Genomic DNA, 19761 nt, shown 5'->3' with positions numbered 1-19761 from the left:
TTATATGTTCCAGAATACCAGTACTTTCCAAACTCATGCGTTCTAAGTACTTCAAATTTTGAGCAAAAGATTACTAGGTGTTTTAAAGACTCTTCAGTGTTTGTCATGTTGCAAAACCGACACTCAACAGCTTCAGCCATGAATTTTAGTTTATAAATTGGCCAATGCTGAATACGTTCGAATGTGGGGAATTGATTCAGGCAAAAACGTATGTACAAATTTCTTTCTTTGAGGCCCGGAAAATTTAAAATATACCTTGATAATTCACCCAATTTCATTCTAAACATAGCATATTCATAAAACGATTTATAATTTCCTATCCTATCAGACTGTATACACCAGAAGAAGCGTTGAAATTTCCTCTTGTTAGATGGAAGACATGCTACGAGCTCCACCTTGGTAATATTGACTAAATCTAAGATCGTTTCCATTTTCTCGACATATTCATTGAGAGCCTTTGAGGTTCTTGCAGCTATTATAATTCATAAATCCTCATATAATGAATTTCTTGGAGGCGATATCATTTTTTTGTAATTGTTAAGCAATCTCCAATTTCTCTTCACTGATAATGGCAGTAAACCAAATTCATGTAGGATAATATCATTGGGGATAGTGTAACGCTCACATGACTCCCACAGAGGCGCTGGCCTGGTTCGCGCTGCTGTGACCTCTTCTAAGGTGATGCGCAGGGTTCGGAAGACGGACTGGACCGGGCCCCCAAATCTGGTTTGTCTGGCTCGCAGAAGTATCCTTCTTAGGGTCTGGAAGGACGAGCTCTCCATCCTGCTTCTGATGCAGGGGCGCGTTGGTATCCAGTTACTTCACTGGATTTTCGGATTGGTGAGAACCATCTTGCTTGGCTTCCAGGTAAGTTTTTTGATAAGAGGTTCCCCTTGTGTCCATGCATTAATGTACTAATGCTAGTGTATTTTTCCCCATAGGGGCCGGGGTACGGAATGCCGGGGAACAGGCACCGACCCGAGATGAGAGGTGAAATCCTTGTAGAAATCAGGTAAGTCTTTAATGAGCGTTTTTTTGGTAATGTCTTTTCATTCGCTCATTAACACTGATGTTTTTTTTTTTCCCCTTAGGGGCCGGGGTCCGGAAATGCCAGGATGCGGCGCGGACCCGAAATGAAGAGGGAATGAATCAACCGGTAACTCTTAACATGGAGATTTAGCTTTCCTTATTCCCTTCTCTCTCACCTTTTGTTCTGGTCTTTTTCTCCCTAGGCGCGGGGGCGTGACTGCGAATCCGGATGATCGCTGCTGAACATGGAGGCGCCCTGTAAAGGTGAGTGGAATGCGGCGCTGCAGCGATCGACGCGATGAGCTTTTAAATAAAAGTCTCCCTTTTCAGGATTGTCGGCGAGATGTCTCCGGGATGCGGATTTTAGCAGGTGAGGACTTTTCCTTCTTCTGTTCTCTTCTTCTCTTCCTTTGCAGGTGATCCAGGATGCTGGCAGGCGTGGCAGAAGTCAGGATGCAGGAGCAGACACGGTGAGCGTCCAGCTGCTAGATGCAGAACAACGCGAAGCACGTGTGGCTGTTCGGGTGGGGTTTAAATAGCCTTGGAAGAAGTTCCAGGTATGTATCCTTCCTCCAATCAGGTATGTATCCTTCCCCGACCACGCCCGGATGGTAAATTAGTCCCACAGGTAAAGTAGTTCCTTTCAGGCCTCAAGGAGGCCGGGATCCTGCAGCATGGTCTGCATCAGGTAAGTGCACCCAAGCACTTCCATAATGAGCCTGGCGCCTATGGCGCCAGGAGTGATGTCTTTTATGAGACTGGGGCCATAGGCGCCAGGACACTGTCCAAAGGGCCCCTATATGGTGTTGCTGGGTCCTTCCTTGGGGACTGGATGTCCGCTTTCTGGGACGCAGGGCTTGAACCGGCGGGCATCATGACAGATAGACCGAGCTAGCCCCAATATCTTTTTCCATAATTTACCTAGCATTATGTCGAGAAAATCATCGATGTCAGATGTACAGATGTCGAGACAATAAAGAATAATTGGTTCTATTTTTAGTAAATAAAATTGAACCAGCGGTATTAGGGAAAAGATTTTTTGTAAATAAGACCCATCTGTGACATTAGGGGTTTACACTTTTCTTCTATCCTTCTATCCTATCATTCCACCATTAAATAGAGTATTGGTCTGTTAGATAATACCCTAAGTACCTTATTTCCGTTGCCTCTTGTAAATTTACTATGCCAATTGACCAGTTGAATTTTTTGGTCCTCAATTTCCCATCTGTGAAGATAATGATCTGTGATTTTGCTTCATTTATCTTCAAGTTATTCGATTGGGCATATTCGAAGGTCCTGGAAAGTTTGTTCTGTAGGCTGAAAGGAGCTCTGTCTATCAGAAGTATGTCATCTGCAAAACTTATCGCATTAATTTTTAGATGACTGATTCTTGCCGGATAACTGATTACATCTTTCCAATTCCATTCCAGATCTATAAGATATATGTTAAACAAAACGGCTGCAAGCGAGCAGCCCTGTTTAAGCCCAATTGCAGTGTTTATCGGATCCGAGAGGGTACCCTTACTATTGACTCTAACCCTATAATTCGTCTGACTATGGAGGAGTGCTATAAGGGCAATTAGATGGAATGGAATACCCAAGATGGTCATTTTACTCCAAAGTATTTCTCTGATCACCGTATCAAATGCTGAACACAGATCTAATGCCGCCATATAAATTGCCCCCGAGTGTTCATCTTTGGTCTGACGGTGTAACAGTGAGACAATCGTAGCATTAAGTGAACACCCCATACATTTTCTAAAACCAATTTGAAATTTTGGCAGTATATGATTTGCAGCTAGATATTCCTGTAAGTCCTTAAGGACTAGCTGTGTAAATACTTTATAAGAGGCATCAGTAAGCGCTATTGGCCTATAATTATTCGGGCCTATAGGACTGCCTTTTTTATAAATAGGCACAATGATTGCTGATCCCCAAGAAATGGGAATCTGTTTGGTTAAAAAGATATTGTCGAATTTATTTTTCAGTATTATAGACCATAAATGTGGATCAATTTTTATCAAACACGGAGGGATCCCGTCTGGCCCCGCTGCTTTTGAGTCTTTAAGTCTCGAAATAGCCAAAACTATGTCGTCAATCAACCAAGGACAGCACTCAGGAATATAAGCAGAATAATCTTTCCCACCATCGATTTTAAATATCGGAGGTAGTTTAAATTTGGCTGTAAGAAATGTTTCCCAAGCAGCAGCCAAAATTGGTGGATCCTGCATAAGGTGATTAGAAATGGTAATAGTTCTTAATAATGTCCAAATATTGCGTGTATCATTTTTGAGGATGTTGTGCATCATGTACTGGTTATCTTTTAGCGCAGTAACATATTTTAGATCCTTCATAAGATTATTATGTTTTAAAATAATACGTTTTTTTCATGTTTATAAATTTCCATTGTTAAATCTGTTTTTGCCAATTGTCATAGTTTTACATTTTTCGTTATTTTAAGTTGGTGAATGTGCATACTAAAAGCGTGCTATGCTGGGTCGGAGTACGGACCGAGCTGACACACATGGAGTTGGATTTAACATATTGATGCAAGTGTGCAATTCTTGTTCCATTTCCATGTCCACCCCAATATAGCAATGGGTGTATCTCCTAAAGACTGGATCTTGTTTGATCATAGTAATACATTTTTTACAAGTCAGAGGATTCCATCTTACAGTTCTTCCTGGTCTATCCATCTCAACAAGTTTAAGTACTGTATCAGACTGATAGCACCAGTATGAGATTCCCATTCCTATAGAGATTGAGGCATGATCACTACATCCCATTTCGCAAATTTTGACCTTCCCACACCAAGATACCAAAGAGGAAGATATAAAAAGTGGTCAATATAGGACTTCAAATGTCCACGTTGCCAAGTAACAGGATTTCTCTCATCCGAGGGGGGCACCAATTGCATGTCCCAACCTAATAGACAGTTTACACATTTCAGTCCATATTTTATGGTGTGCAGTGATTTATTGTTGCTTATATCAACAGTTTCAGGATTCTAAATATAACAGGAGGAATTTAGGCCCCCCCCCCTAGTAACACACCCACATTGTCGCTACTTACAAAAATTCTTTCGAAGATTATGTCCATAGTATTTTCGATATCTGTCTAACCCATTGTTGCTCTATTCCAGTAAATACATACAATTGCAATTTTTGTGTCCGTGGCAAGCTGAGGATTTAATTGTAAAGCTAGTATAGCAGTAGCACGGTAAATAAGTTCCACTTCCAACCTGCATGTGTTCTTCACCAGTACTGCTATACCCCGCGAGGGTCATCCCTTTCAACCTTTACATGCTGGGTTAATAAAGCATTCATAGCCTGCCACATCAAATGCTTCTGTGTGCATAGTTTCCTGAAGTATAATGATTTCAGGCAGGTCATTGTATTCATTATTTTTAACCCATTTTAAAAAATTAGCCAAGCCACAACTGTTCCATGACATAATTTGCAAAGGATTATCTGTATGCTAGCATTCAATTTTATCCTTGAGTGTCCGAGTATCGTTATTTTGGGTAGGAGTTGTAATCTTGTTAAGTGATGCTGCTAAGGTAAGGATTTGGTTTATAGTTTCTTCATTCAGATTGGATAACATGCTAGATTGAATTAGTGTACTGTTCTCCCCTTCCTTTTTGAGTGGTGTTACTAGGAAGGTCTCGGCATCTCTTTCACACTGAAATAAGCATGGTCCAAAACCAATCACTGCAAAATTCTCTCTTTGTTCCCAAACCATCCTAGCAATGATTATTGATTGGAAGCCACAAATCATACGGTGGTTGTAGTTAGTGGCTAATCGTATCCAATCTATGTCGTCCGAGCGTAACGTTCTTAAAGATGGAATTGCCTGAAAGGCTTTAAGCATAAATGTTCTATTCAAACTGGTTCTTCCATTAATCGCCACATCACTCTCCCACCCCATTATAATTGGCATCCCTGGTGCCATATTTTCTATGGTCATTTGGTTCACTGTGTCAGTTTCTTTTGTATGTCCGTTGTTAAACTTATTATTTGATGTATTAGCACTTTCTGGCTCTGTGGACATCTTTTCGTTGTGGATGTCCGAGTGGAGTTTTTTGTTGTGGACATATTGGTTGGGGGTCTGGTACCTGGGGGGCTTCGTCTTCTTCCTCCACGTGATGTATTTCATTTGTTGTTTTATCAACTGCCATCTGTGCGGCCATCTTTACCTCGTGCGGGTGAATGCTATCCGACCCATAGCCCTTCACATTTGTTGGCTTGGTTATTTTGTGGGCATTGGTCTTTTTATTCGTCATTTTGCAGAATTGTGAAAGTGCCGTTTGTGCCCCTGGGGGGCCCATACTAATGAAAGCTTTACTTCTCTTAGATTGACACCTGCTTTCCTCCGCCTCAATATTCACGTCTTGGGTATTTGATATCCTCACATTTTTCAATTTTATTGTATACTTTTTTGGCAATTTAGAGGGTTTACAGCCTCATCATGTAGCATGGCCAAATGTTTTTTTGATTCATCATCATTGAGTTGATGAAGATCAAAGGCATTTCCATCATCTTGGGTGCTCAGTGCTTCGTTCAAATGAGCACCAGTTCCAACTGTAATATTTTATTTTTTTGGTGATGCAAGCATCATTTTTTTATTGCGCGTGCTTCTTTTCTGTGCTCTGGCAATTATTCTTTTTTCTCTACGAATTAAGACCACCTTCTATTTTTCCTTTTTTTTCATCCTGAGGAGGCCAATCTATCACCTCCTACAATTCTTGCATATCCCCTTCTGAGAGATCAATTAAATCGAGCAACGCTGAAGGACTATCTGCTCTATGCTCAGTAGAGATAGCAGCTTGTTTCATTGTGGTCGGAGTGTTTATGGTATCACCCTGCCCATTAGTAATAGCGAGTTTGATTTCTATAATATCAATTTTTATTTGCTCAACTGTGGATAGCATATTCGCCTCCCCACTCCCATAATTGGGTCTGGACTCTGGAGTTGGTGTGTTATTATCAATTCCAGGCCTAGCTGCCATTTCTGCAAAGGATTTCATATTCGCATTGATCATTCCAGAATCAGCAGGGGTTTGTGTACTCTCATTAACAAACTTGGCACTTTTCTTGTGCTCACCCACAAGAGAGGATATCGCTTGGCAGGTAAATAGCATTCCCTCGATTTTGTTCATCTTACATAATATCTCAGACATAGAATTGTTTACATTCCTTAGCTCAAGGTGCGTCAATTCATGGTCCTTGTCTAGAAGATCCAATATCCTAGATAGTACTGGGAAATCCATACCAAATTTAACCATATCAGTGTGACGAAAGTCGGCTTCTTCAACATTGTCACCAACCACGTGAGACCTTCCCCTAGGAAGCAACCCTGTTGTCACATCAAACATATCAATTTTTTCCCTCGAATTAATAGGGGATTTACCCTGACCCAGTGGCATTATGCCTTTTAAAAGAAGTTGGCTTGCCTGGGCCTGCTCCTTCTGCCATTCATTTTTCCAATTCTGGGCATCATTCATATCACATGTAAAAGTGTATGATCCCTGTTTATGTCGTGGTGGAAGACTAAACATGTGTACATCCTCTCTGCCATATGATTGTTTTGAAGCTGGTGTAGAAGGTCCTAAGGAGAATGTAATTCTCTTGTTTACCTCTTCTTCTATGGCAGGGCCAAGAATTGAACAATCATTTAGGCCAACATTTGTAGCGTGGGTGTGTGTATCTTTAAATTGGTTGGCTCTCCCCCGCCCCATTTCCGAAATCATAGATTTTATGGCCATATCTGTTATTGTAATAACATTGACTTCTTTTACATTGAATTTGATGGGGGATGATTGTTTAAGCTTAGTGTGCATGCTATCCTCATCCATATCGACAGTGTCTACATGCTCAGTAACAACATTGCTAATGTGAGATACAGATAGTGGGCTTAATTCATTACATTCAAAGTTCACATTTACAACCTGTGTACTAGATTTCCCCGCCATCTCTTCGGTGGATGCCATAATATTTATCCTTTCTTCACTAGGCCTAGTCGGACTATGCACTTTGTTCAACTATCTTCCGCTTCTTAAGCCATTTACCATAATGGCGTACCTCTTCTCTCTTTGCCACTACTCAGTACCAACCATCAATCTTATCCACAAAAAGCGGGGGACAACAGTAGGATACGCTCAATAACAAAAGTGCGGTCTAGTGGCCAACAGAGCCCTGGGATCACCCCTAACCTCTTGGCTACTTTTGTTGGTAATTAACAGACTGCTAGATACCAGCCACGTACACCCTTTCTCAGAAATTGCTTTGTATGACTCTCAATATCTCATATAATGAATATGTGGGTGTATCTAAAAAAGGAAGAAAGCTATTGTTGAGCCTCCGTCACCTGCAAGCCTGCGAACCGTCGAACAGTCAAACGGTGCACTTCCGGTGCACTTCCTGGATGCGTGTGCTGGATGCGAGTGCACCAGGATTATATGCGTGTCGGCGCTGTTCACGGAGGCGGACCTTGCGTGAGGGAAGCCTCGCTCAACCAATGACCACTCTCCTAAAAGGGGAAGAGAAAAAAGGTATTTCAAAAAGAGCGCAATGTGAGAAAAAAAGAACCCGTGCTGCGAGTCACAGTTCAAATACACTTCAGTGCAGCTAGAGAACACAATAGTCTCCACAATCAATCGGATTCGTGCAAAGTTACATTTGTCCATGTTTCGCTGCATGAACACTATCGTGCTTTACCTTGCCTACTCGTCCTCTGCTCAGCTCTCAGCATCCACGTTCCACCGGTCCAAGGTATGCGAGTCCCAACTTGGATCCTAGCATAGCCACAGGCACAGGGACAGTCGATCACAACAGTCAAACAGTGCACATCCGGTGCACTTCCTGGAACCGCAGGCTTTTGTCTCACAGGGATTATATCAGCTGCCTGAGGTGTGGGCAGTCTGTCATCTTATGCCAATAATCATTTTACAAAAACTGGGTACTAGCTCACGCATCACTTCCACTAGGTGTGGCTCCTTTGAAAGAAGGCTTCTTAGGCTAGTGTGGAATTCCTTCTGAAATAGCAAACCTTTGGTAAGCCAAGTGCCAATCATTAAACCTTGGTAAGTTAAGAGTAACTAAGTGTCAGTAATGGACCGGTAGTCGCCAAGAATTCCCAATCCCACTGATGTTCCACATTTCCCCAAAAACTCAATTCTCTGTTGAGCTATATGTAGTTCACGGGTGGATAGAACCCCGAAGGGGCAAAATTACTTGGTTGCCTTGAACAGCTTTACTGGACATCCACTTTTGATCTAATACAAGGTCAATATGAACTATCGCCCAAAAGGCTGACCATGCCTAGTCCAGGTGATTATGCAAGAAACACGTACTGTCATGATCATGTTTTCAGCACGATCTGGTGGCTTAGGTCGAGTTTTCTTCTTGGGTACAGACCCTAAAATAGCCATCTAGTCCTTGATCACCCCCAAGACATGGCTGTGGGTGTAGAAGTAGGGAAGTGTCAAGCACTGTAGGCCTGTGCTGTGATCTTCTTTGGATAAGCCACTAAAGGCACATTCTTATAATACAGCCATAACCATGTTGGGGTCCTATATATATTCCCAGTGGTGCATTCCGCTGCAGTCTTCGCTTTCATAAGTGACACCCCACTGACTATGAAGACTCGGAGCTGGCAGAGGTTAAGGCAGGGGCAGTAGTCTTGCAGACTCCCACTCCCACCAAGACATCCTCAACTCACCCTTGTGAACCCTAAGCCACATCTCCTCATTTAAACGTGAGATGGCAGGATCTGTGGCGCCATGACCTGTGACTCGCTTCACCCTCTCAATGACTACCTTGAAGCAGAGCTGCCTCCATTTGATCCTCTTCCAAATCACCCGACTTCTACTCCTTCCACGTCTATCTTTGTACCTCTTCCAAGAAAATCTTGGAGATTTCTTCCCTTAGTGATTAGTTTCACTACTAACCCCTCTTGAGTCAACATTACCAGTGTGGTCAGCACAATATTTAAATTGGCGGGCGTTAATAGCTTTCTCACATTTTCACAAGTACGTTTGAAGCCACCAAAGAGGTTTTGCAGAGATTGCCCCGCGCACAGCCACACTCCGTCCCCACCCCTTTTTTTCTTTTTATGGGTCTAAATGGCAACTTTTTTAACCTCAATATTGTGAGACTTGGATATAATCCATGGGATTTGCAGGCAGCTCAGCCGGCACATTTAATATGGCCACGAGTGAACCAAGAGACACATGGCTTTGTGTGCAATATGTGACCACCTTCAAAGGCTCCAAGATGTCCTTCGGCTGTCTCACAAGCCGTTCACTTGCCGAAATGCCAGCAATACTTTGATTGAAATCCTAATGCACCGCCAATAAGGCATCTGAATTTAACCTTTGGGCAAACAAGCTTATTTAATTATTGGGTGTGCATTCATCAAGACAACTTGGAGCCTTTGAAGAAGAGCCTTTCTGCTCGAAACACGTGTCGGCTGACTCATGCAATAATACATTTTGATGCATTGTTGCAGCAAACAACCCAGGGATGGGCGCGGTGTGATTGCATAATTTCTTTAATTGCTGTATAATTATCATCTTGGGCCTATTAATCAGTGAAACTGCCTCCCTGTGTAATTCTACTGCTTACTGCGATTTGTTCCCCAAATGTGTACTGATGAGTTAGTCCGATTTAATACAAGGCCAATTCTTTGATCTATTCGGAGCAAGTCTGAATTAGTTTCTGTAGTGCTTTTGGGGTAAGGGTCATTATAAACATGTTGGCGCCAAGAAGTACAGGCAGTCTTCGACTTAGCCAGGATAGGTTGTCAGTGGCAGCCTGCAATATGCCTACCAGAGAGTCGATATACAGGGGAGAAAAAAGTAACCGAGCCAGTACACATCCCTTTACAAACCCCTTGTGATGAAATGAATCATCATGTTTCGCCACGTACGCCCATATATTCTAGCAATTTTGTCATTCATGAAGCTCTGATCCTCTGGCACAGATGTAGTTCAACTATTCTCCACACCTGGACCTGCCCATGCAATCAAAAGCAGTCCCACGAAGGTGGGATGCATTCAGCCTTCATGATCTCATATATTTGAAGATTCAGGTAGGTTTCAGAACCCTAGGCCAAAGCTAGGCTTCCCCTGTCTGAGGATATGGCTTGCAGACACTTTTCTCCTGGAAGGCAGTGGCAACCCTGCAGGACCGGACGGTATTCATAACTAAACAGAGAGCTGGAGTCCGAAAGGAGGAACCAAGAACAGCATCCCACAGTCCTGTAAAATGCCAACTCCAGAAGCTGGAACATCATGCAGGCACAATGCTACAAGTGTCAAGGCGCAAAGGTCGACTACGTAGCAAACCGCCTTTGTACATTGAATCGTAGACTACTGGAGTCTGCTTTCACGCTATCAGTTTGTTTGGGATCTTCTATGCCATGTTGTTCTTGTACTATCCAAATCCTTCACTATTGCCATTTTTGTTTGATCACTGCCTGTGCTGGTAACGGGCTCCCTTTGTGAGGAACACAGAAGTAACCCCATAGAAGTCAGCAGGCGATAGGTAATGCCTAGTGAAACCTGCCGTGAACTTCTAGAGGGAGTTTTGGGTTCGGGTGCATGTCCTACCTCATTCCTGGAAACACCTTGCAACTGCTACCAGAATGGGTTGAAACCAAGCTGCCTCGCAGATGTTCAGCCACTGTAGAGCAAGTAGTCCCTAAAACCAGATTGTCTGTTGACCATGTTTGATATAAAGTGTCAATTCAACATTCTGTTGAAGACCTCTTTCCGTACAGTTTTCTGTAACAATCGAAGCATGTGGCAGGGGGAGTTTGGGGCAAGATCTTTCACCATTTTATATAATGGAATCCATTATTGTTTCTTTCCAGCCAAGTGAGACATTTCCCCAACCTATGATATGATATGGCATTTATAATGCACCTATAAACAAGTGTTTCGAAGTGCGACGAGGCAAGGGAGGGGGAAATGGGGGGAAGACAGACGGCGATCTTACTATGCCAGGTGTCATTCAGATCGCGCAAGTGCATGGGAAGGGGGAAAGGGAAAAGTGTGTGGGGGAAAGTGCAGTACATGGGAAAGTAGAAAAATAAGATTGTAAAACGGCCAGTTGGTGGCAAGTGCAAGATGAGAGTAGACATAAGTGCTGGTAGGGTGACTGTAGGGATACAGAATAACAGTCTCCAGGTCCGGGGGTTACCAGGGAGGCAGTGCAGGTGTGCAATTGGCGGCGTCTGGGCCCGAGATCAGAAAGGGTGGCCAGGTAACCAGTGCCGTTTCAGCCAGAAATTCAACTGGGGAGAGGGGGAGAGAAGGCAGAAGCAAAGAAAAAGGTTTTGAGGTGCTTCCGGAACCGGAGATGGTTCTCAAGTTTCAGGGAGGTGGGAAGGCTGTTCCAGAGGGAGGCCACTGCCGAAGAGAGAGATCTACCACCAACTCGTTGCTTGGAGAAGCGACTGACCCTGAGGGAGTTGGAGGAGGATGAGCGAAGAACTCGAGAAGGAAGATATTTGGGAAGAGAAAGTTGAAGGTATTGCAGTCCCAGACCCCAGAAGGCCCTGTGGACAATGCAGAGGGTTTTGAACTTAATCCTCGCAGCCACTGGGAGCCAGTGCAGAGATTTCACTCTTGGAGAGATACAATCCCTGGGCTTGAGGCCAAGGACGAGTCTCGCAGTCCTGTTCTGGATAAGTTGAAGAGGGTGGAGCGTAGAGGCAGGTAGATTTAGATAGAGGCTGTTACAATAGTCCAGCCTAGAGAGAACCAGGGTTCTGGAGACGGTGAGCTTCTGAGGGAAGGAGAGGAAAGGAAAAATACCTCTGAGGAGGTGTAGCTGGTAGTGTGACTTCTTAGACATCAGAGATGTGAGGAGAGAAGGAGACTGTGGAGTCGAAGATGACCCCGAGGTTTTTAGCCTTGCAGGTGGGGGCAGAAAGAGGGCCAAGAGAGGCCGGCCAGAGAGCTGCAGGGAAGGAGGGAGTGGGTGTGTGGCGGCACACCACTCCTGGATAGCAGACAGTCGGAGATGAGGGAAGGTGGGGAGGAGGCCGAGGGTAGCCTGAAAATGAGCTGGGTATCATCCGCATAGCACTGAAAATTGGGGCAGAGGGCGGTTATGCGGTGGGCAAGGAGTGCCAGGTATTGGTTGAACAGCCAGGGAAAGAGGTTAGATCCCTTCTGAATAGATTTTCATCTGTGTATTTTGGTGTTTTGTAAAGCAGTAACTTGTACACTGAATACTTCAGAGCACATAGGTGCAGAGCTTGGGGTTGTGGGGGGGATTGGCCAGAGAAGGGAACCAGGTTGGATCGGAAGACAAGGTTGCAGAGCAGGCCTTCAACATTTTCACAACTCTGGAAAAAAACAACCTACAAAAGCAATCAAAAGAAAGATCAAATAAATAACGCATCCAATGCAGTGAGGCATTGAGGTCTGGAACTGGCAAAATGCCAACTTAGTTTTGGATCATGCCCGTGAATGCATTTTCGAAGTGGAGAGTCTTAAACCTTTTCCTGAAGTGGAGTTGGGTTTGAAGATGTTGAATCTCTTAAAGCCCCTGATTTGCAAAGTTGCTCTATTTTGCACGGCCTGTAGGTGGGTGATCTGTTTTTTTTTCTTTTTCTTCTGGAGGCCAAATTAGACCGTCCGGTATTCCTGCCAGGATAGGATCAAGGTAAGGATTCCTTTTAACTGTGTGGTTCATAGTGAGGGACTTGGTTGACTCGCTGACTAGTTGAAAGTGAAGTTGCAGTTAATCCTCCAAGAGGTGATTTGTTGGCTAAATGTAAGATACTGATTGAATATCTTGCCCATATTTTTTGTTTTTTTTAACTGTGCCAGAGGCTGGGCTAAGATTCCTGGGTTATATGTTGAGGGTGGGGTCTTCAAGGGCAGGAGCGCAAAGCAGGATTTAATTTACTGTGTTTAGGTGGATTTCGCTTTGTTACATCGAGGCTTGGATCACAGAGTGGCAGCAAACGTTGTCAGGCTGCATGGGTTGTCTGGTTCAAGCTGGACCCTTAATTGCTCATCATCAGCGTACATTTATAACGACGTGTTGAAGTTGTTTAAGATATCATTTTTTACATTTTTTTTAATTTTATTGGTTTTTTTCAAACCTTTAAAATGTATATACATACAACATGCAAACATACAAAACAATCATCAGTTATAGCAGTTCCTAGTCACTCTCCTCTTAGACCGCCGTGTCTCATTTCATACAATTTCAAATTTTACAATCCTGTTTGCTCTACAGGTGCCATCATCAGATGATTTTCAATTGACTCCAGGAGTCGTGTTAATGGGAGTACCAATTTGAAGTCTGTTCCTTGAAACATCAACTTCCACCATTCAACTGCACATAAGGAGGGATGATTTTCACTCCATGGACCCAAGTGAATTGTTCTTTCAGATCTTAACTTAGTGCAGAATAGCACTAAGTGTTTGAGCGATTCATTAGCTTGCAAACAAAGTCTACATTCAGGTTGTAGGTGCTCATTACTCTTCCGTGAGCGGAGGCGGTTGGCAGTTTAAACATATTTAGTCTAAACAGAAAAAACAGCCTACGTGCTTGCGGATCTGGAAACAAAGTAATGTAGCGCTGCTGACTATTAAAGCCACGTATCTCCAGTGGGACATCACGCATTGACTTAGCCGCAGATCTCTCGATACACGTTTGTTCCCAATCTGCGCGCCAGATTTTGAGTTTTGCCACATCCGGGTTTTCATGGAGCATATCGACTTTGATATCATAGTTCTCTAGTAACACTTCGCATCTATTCGACCACATTGAAATGACATTCGAGTTACCAACCAAGACGTTGTAAAAGATGTCAAATTGAGGAATTTTCGCCCGAGTACATGTTTTGCGATATAGATTTAGCAAGCTCCAACAAATCCTGGCGTGAATCGATATTAACGATAATTCATATCTTATGCATGCAGTCTTCACGCCCTTCGGGAGGGCTAATACTTTCAACCAAAAGCAGTTCTCGAGTGAATCCCAAGTTTCATAGGAGCAACCAAGGGCGTTTTCTGTCCCATATGTCCGCACAGGGATTACCTTTTGGTGGTAAAAGGCCAAAACAGGTTTGAGTGAAAATTTACCAAATCTTTTATGGTTGATAGGTGCCTGGCTTGCAAGTTGTTTAGATTATATTTTTGTTTCAGCCTGCCATGGACCATCATTAATTGATGGACTTATTATCATTCCAAGGTATTTTAAGCTAGAAGATATTTGCAGAGCTTCTTGGCATAAAGTCCATTTTGTGGTTTGTCTGAGCGACCCCCGTCCGCCATTTAGATTTCGTAGAACCAATATTTCAAATGTTTTAATATTGATTGATGGATGATTGGATGTAACGTACTGTTCAATAGCGTTTAGTTTTCCCTTGTAATCCAGTGGGCGTTACATCCAAGACGATCAAATCGTCAGCATGAAGTAGCCAACTTAAGTGTGACTTGGCTAATTTCGGCGGAAAAGATTTTATGATTTAAGATATCAGTCAGAGGTTGGGTGTAAACATTAAATAGCCACAGAATTTTGTGGGAACCTGCAATTGAGGGGACACAGTTTGGATATATGTTGGCCCGTGTAATTCTGGCTAAGTGTTCTTCCAGGAAGGCTTCTAACCAATGTAGTGCAATGCGCGACTTCAGTGTAGAGAGAAGAATGGAGTAATCTACTGTGTCGGAGACTGCCGAGAGGTTGAGCAAGATAATCACTGGGACATTTGCGATCAAGAATAGTCGATGTCTTCCCTGCTCCAGTAGGGTGATTTCCTTACTTTTCAGAGGGTGGAAGCCAGGTGATTTGTCGTGGTACTGGGCATTAGTTCGACTGTATTCCTGTAGCTGTGATGTTACTGCTCTCACTATGCCCTGACGCCTGTGGGCTGCGGCAGGCTACAAATACACAAAATAAAATAAACCTACAACAGGTTGATGTTGACATCACAATGATAAACCTCAAATTTCATTTATTTAATACAAATTAATTTGAAAACACTTCTGGTTGCATCAAGTGTCCAAACTCCCCCTGCATAGAACTAATATCACTATACAATACTGATAGATCAAAGTGCTGCAGTATCTTGCGAACATGAAGTGCATACAGTGCATAGAGAACATAACAATATGATGAACTTTTTACCCACAATACATACATCAATATGACATAATTACCTAAAAATCTGTATACAGTACTAAATTTAGAACTTTACAGCTGATATTTCTTACACCATTTTTGCCAACTTTCGCCATATTTTGAAGCCTGTCATTTTAGATGGGACTCTGACAATTCAATTTGCCCTACCTACACTTGTTTTTGTCTGATTACCGCATTTAATGGTCAGACATTCTTCAGGGGCCTTTTTTCACTTCTAGCCTTCTATTCTGGGGACGTTGATTTTCTGGGAGTTATTTCTACATGTTTTCTCCTCTCCTTTGATCTGCAGGGATACATAACATTGCGTCATATTATGATTATGATTGAGGACTAGTTTTTATCAAAATCCCTAAGTGTTACTTACTAAATGCACCAGGGAAAATTACCCTTATTTCAAAATATGGCAAGAGTTGGTAAATATGTATTATATAATGATGTAAGAAATTATATCGGCTGTCAAGTCCTAAAATTAGTATTGTAGATGTTTAGGTAATTGTGTAATGTGGATGTATGTACTGCAGGTCCAAAGTTCATAATATTGTGTAAGTGTGCAGATGTAAGACTCTGACACAGAGGGGTTGTGGTATTGGCCATTAACTTTTATTCAAAGGTGCAAAAGGAAAAGAAAACCCTAACTCTAAGAGGTGCTTCCCTGCCTTAACGGAAATAACTAGTGCCACAATGTCCAAAGTAAAAGTCCCAATGTTCAGTGTCAAAATCCTAACTCTGTCCCTTACACACTAAGCTAACTAAATCAGAGGTGATGTCTTCTTGATCCGGAGGGGTGACTTCCCTCCACTGGACAAAAGGCAGTTCTTGTCTTGATCAGGCTCTTTTTATCGAATTACAGCCTCTCCTTGGCTGTCGGAGAACTGTCTTCTTTCTTTCCCCAGCTTTCCTCAGGCTTACAAAACGGTTATTTGGGGTTCCAGACCCCGGTTGTTAGCTTAGCTTACCATCGAACAGCTATTGCGCTGAAGAGGAACAGCGTGGATATTCTTTCAAAGCTGTTATGGGTCCCCGACCTTTGGGTGCAGACATGGTTCCCTCTCACCAAGTGCTGCGCTGCAAAAATGTTGCCTGAATGCTTTCTCCAAGCTGTATGGATCCCTGACCCTTGAGTGCCGACCTGGTTACCTCACACCAAATGCTGCACTGAAGAAGATGCTCTCTCCAAGCTGTAGACTTGGTTCTCTCTCCTGCCAAGCTTTATGACAGGTTCATGTACGAATTGAATGCAAGTCCCAGACTCGCCTTTCTGGCTTTATTCTTCCTTTCTGTAGACTTTGTTCACTCTCTTGCCAAACCTTAGTACAAGTCCATGCACGATTTGGGTGCAACTCCCAGACTCGCCTTTCCAGCTTTCGTAACAACCTCCTTGAGTACCTTGTGTTATGGCTTATGTGAGTGCTGGCTCCCCTGAGGCAGCTGGACACATTCACGGCACTCTGGTAACTTTCCGGAGCTTCCTTCCCCCTGCAGTGGTTTCACCGTTTGTTTGCTCCAGGATGGCGGGCTGGTGTGCTTTTGTGGTTCCCCCGGTCTCTGGGTCGCCTGGAGTCTTGTTCTGGACCACGCAGCCCTCCTGTCCTGGACCAGCCCCGCATTCTCTCCTTTGGCACAGTGTCCCGGTCAGCACCCTTCTGCATATCGGGCTCGTCTTGGCTCTTGCAGTTCCTCCTGGGAGGGGCTTAACAAACTGTCAAGTCCTTGGTTGGTTTTTATCTCACTTCTATCAATCACTGTTTGTGAACCACTAGACTGGTGAAAGTGGTACCCATGTGTACTCTGGCTTGCTCCTCATTCCCTCTTCGTATCAGTACTAGGTGAGTGTTGAGATGGTAACTCACTAGTACTCTTCCCCATCGCAGTACTAAGTGAGTATTGTGATGGTAACTCACTAGTACTCCTCCTTGTCTCAGTACTCTCTATTTGAGTTGCTTTAGCAAAGTAGATGGGGTTTGAGGGTAAGTGTGAAGAGTAATGAGGAGAAGGAAGGGTGGGCTGATCGTAGACTATGCCACTTACTCCCTGAAGGCATTTCCCTTGCGCAATAATACAACCCAACACATCCTTTACATTTGATCCCATTTTTCTCACAAGGTGGGTTCCCGAAGAAAATTTTAACCGACCAGGGAACTACCTTCATGAGCCGACTAATGTCGAAGTGAAGGACATTTTGAATATAAAAAAGCCTCAGAACTTCCATTTATCACCCACAGGCTGACTGGTTGGTGGAACGGTTCTTTAAAGCACTTCCTGAAAAAGTTAGTTGAGGGTGACGGCAACAACTGGGACGTCATCCCACCTTGGGCCCTTTTTGCCTTCTGAAAAACACCACAATCCTCAACAGGATTTAATCCCTTTGAATTGTTATATGGTAGAGAGTCAAGGGATGTCCTTGATATGCTACGGGAAACCTAGGAAGAACGGTAGAAAGCCATTTTGCCCCTTTCCCAAACAGCCCAACGGTTAAAAGAACACATTGCTACAGACAGAACATTTGTACAAACCCACATGGTTCGGGCTCAGGAAAATCAGAAAACCTGCCATGATAAAAGCCTTGCTCAGATCTTTTTCCATCGGATAAAAAGTCCTTGTTTTCCTTCCATCTTCAGAAAATAAGATGGCATGGTCCTTATGAAGTGTTAGAACACACTGGGCCTCGTGATTATCGAGTGTCTCAACCTGACTGAAGAATCAAAACCCATATTTATCATATAATTCTCCTCAAGGAGTGGAGAGAAGACCCAGCTGAAAGTACTACAGTAGTATCAACTAGTCTGCTGCCTGAAGAATCATATCATAACTACTTCATTCCTTCCAACCTGCCACAAAACCAAAATGATGACCTGTAAAACTTGCTGGAGCAGTTCCCCGATGTTTTCAAAGCTAAACCAGGAAGGGTCAAGGGGATGTCGCATTACAACCGTACACCCCCACGGAAGGTGTTCCATATAAAACCCTACCGAATATCTGAGTCCAGTAAGGAGGTGATTATAGAGGAGGTGGAAAATATGTTGAGAGCTAATATTGGTATTACCCAAATTGTTTGTTTACAATTGTTCGAGTGAACAATTGACCGAATTTAAAGGGTCACAATGAACCTTTTCACAATTGACAGTATATATATATATATCGGTTTGGTAATATTTGGTAATATATGGGTTTTGGGGGGTTTGGCGTTGGGTTTCCCCCCACATATATGTTACAATTGACCTTCACAATTCGGTCAATTGTGAAAAGGTCAATTGTCATTCGAACAGTTGTAAAACGAACAATTTGTATACAACCCTAATATTATTTGCCAAGCTAGATCAATCGTGGAGGGTCTGCATTGATTTCAGAAGGATAAACGCAGTCTTCCAATTTGATAGCAATCCCACGCTATGGATAAACAACTTAATTGACCAATTGGGAGACACAGTTGAACTCTCCACGATTGATCTGACAAAGGGATACTGGCAAGTCCCTGTTAACCCAGAGGACAAGGAGAAAAAGGCTTTTTTCCACCCCAATTGGACTGTTTCAGTTCAAGGTGTTACATTTTGGACTGCACAGGGCCCAAACAACCTTTCAAAGGTTGATGGACCAAGCCCTCCGACCTTACTCTTCCTTCTGTGGAACTTAGATTGACGACCTACTAATCCACAGTAAAACATGGAAAGAACATTTACAGCATATCTATATCTAGTCACCAAGTCCTTGAGAAAAGCCCAGCTCACAGTAAATACAAAGACATGTCACTTGGCATGGTCAGCAGTCAAGTAGCTTGGATTTCTTTTGTTGGCAGTGGGGTAGTACAACCCCAAGATGAAAAGGTGAAATCCATCAAAGAAACTCCAATTACCAAGACGAAGAAATATCTAAGGGCCTTTTTGGGCTTAGTGGGATATTATAGACTATTAATTTCCAATTAATCATCCATCACATCTTGCCTCACATATAAGCTTAAGAATGCAGCACCCCAAAAGATAAAGTGGAGGGAGGAAGACCAACTGTGTTTTGCCAAACTTAAAACCATTCTGGGTAGCGATCCCGTGGAGGTGGCAGATTTCAACAGGAAGTTAATTCTTCAGAAGCTTCACATGTTGGGTTAGGGATAATTTTCTCACAAGATCATGATGGTATAGAACACCCCATTCTTTACATTGGTAGAAAACCATTCCCCCGGGAAGTAAACTATGCCACTATTGAATTGGAGGCCTTGGTAATACAATGGGCAATACAATGGGCAGAGTCGTATCTCACTGGCCGGAAATTCAGGTTGATCCCAGATCACTTTCCATTAATATGGATGAGCCTCCGCAAAGACACCAATGTACGGGTCATGCGCTGGTTCTTAGATTTACAGCCCTATTTCTTCATGGGGGGACCCTGAAACGGAAGGGAATAGGGTAATGTAGACTTCCTTTCCCATTTCCCAATAGGTTCTGAGATAACCAGCAGCATTAGGGGAAGTGTACGTAATGAATTTAATGATATCATTACTCCCTTTCCTGCAGTGACCTCCACCCATGTGGCCAGGGGACGGCAGCCGCTGCCTGATCCTGACTCTGCGGTT

At 43.3% G+C, this 19761-nt stretch overlaps 1 protein-coding gene across 1 annotated transcript in view; it reads left to right on the top strand.

Moving 5' to 3' along the window:
* FUCA2 (alpha-L-fucosidase 2) overlaps nucleotides 1-19761 on the top strand; it is a 265636-nt gene that overhangs the window by 52691 nt on the left and 193184 nt on the right. The gene's annotated exons all lie outside the window — the stretch shown is intronic.

The sequence above is a fragment of the Ambystoma mexicanum genome, chromosome 4q, assembly GCF_040938575.1.
Source record: "Ambystoma mexicanum isolate Mex_15411 chromosome 4q, UKY_AmexF1_1, whole genome shotgun sequence".
Taxonomy (NCBI): domain Eukaryota; kingdom Metazoa; phylum Chordata; class Amphibia; order Caudata; family Ambystomatidae; genus Ambystoma; species Ambystoma mexicanum.
The sequence above is the reverse complement of the archived record's forward strand: the minus strand, read 5'-3'. Positions and strand labels throughout refer to the sequence as shown.